We start from the raw sequence: 1,390 nt of genomic DNA, 5'->3' as shown, positions 1-1,390 counted from the left end.
GCGTGGCATGCGGCCGCCAAAGTATCAAAGGCCAACTTACCAGTTATTCATGGTGGGTGTTAAAAGAGCGGGAATTATAGTGGGCCACGTGGTAGATGGGTAGCATTGCAGGGGAACTGCATAACGTAATAAAATCGGATGGGGTGGTCAATTCTATAATAAGTAAATTATGCAAATGACTATTTACTTTGCTTCACGAAGAGCAACCTAATTTTCCATCAGTAATAGCGCAGTAAAATGAACATTATGAGCAACATTATGAAACGAGACGATGAAATTTATTACGTTTTTATTTACACACTTCCTATAACTACGTAATATTGCATTGTTATGCAAATTTTTTCCCTAAAATTACCTAAAACGTAAACTTATTAACATGAAGCATCGCAAATTACAAAAAATAAACGGAAATGCTATCACTGCGTATTTATGCATGTTGTGTGATTTAGTTGCTTAAAAGTACAAGGTGATTCAATAATTTATATTTTATCAATGTTTTTCATCTAATCAAAATTATATGGATAATAAAATATAGCTTCCACTGAAAATAGTTTCGAAAATAAAAATACTTTTTTCAGATTTATGGAAAATTAAACAGTTGTTCATTGAAATTTTGTAATATGCAGTTTGTCTCAGCACAGNAAGTTAACAAGTGCGCAACGTAGACATAATGATNGGTAAGCGGCTGCTCCAGGGGGTATGCCGCTTGACAGCTCACCTTCCANNATCGTNTGCGCCTTATGATAATTTATAGCAAGACTGGCAAACTTGGTTAAGCACCTGCATCAGCGCGCNTTCATACAATGTGAGAAAAACCCCTAATCGCAGAAATTACAGTAACTGAGCAATTTGCAATGAATTCAAGAAACTTATGCGGGGTGACAATTCCTGTATTAGCATTTTTATGAAAAGAATAAAACAAAANANTCACGAGTAGCCTGGGATTTGGGTTAATATTTGCCTAGTCGATAACAANTTATGANGAAATTGGATTTANTATCAGATGNNAAAACAGCTAAGTGNNNCTGTTCATTNCAGCTCGAAATAGGGGGGGGGGGGCAGGCATTTTTCATGTTNGAGTGCCGATCTTCTGTTTAACTTAGTATGATGGNGGATCATTACATAAGAAAGGAGGGCGGGACAGCATAGCAGGAAGGNAATGAGTAAGAAGTTGAGGGATGGAGGAGGTGGAAGTTGTCATATGCGTTCTTCCACTCAATCTTCACGTGTAATATTCGGGCGTTGCTTCATTTATCAATACTGACAACATTGATGGGCATTGAGTTATTTTCNTCAATGACATAAAATAGGTNGCATCTGTATAAGTCAGTGCTATTNGGCGGAANNCAANTGACATAGTAGAAATTTTAAGGANGTCATTTCAAAAAAT

This window comes from Trichinella spiralis (assembly GCF_000181795.1).
Source record: "Trichinella spiralis strain ISS 195 chromosome Unknown Scfld2, whole genome shotgun sequence".
Classification (NCBI taxonomy): domain Eukaryota; kingdom Metazoa; phylum Nematoda; class Enoplea; order Trichinellida; family Trichinellidae; genus Trichinella; species Trichinella spiralis.
The sequence above is the reverse complement of the archived record's forward strand: the minus strand, read 5'-3'. Positions refer to the sequence as shown.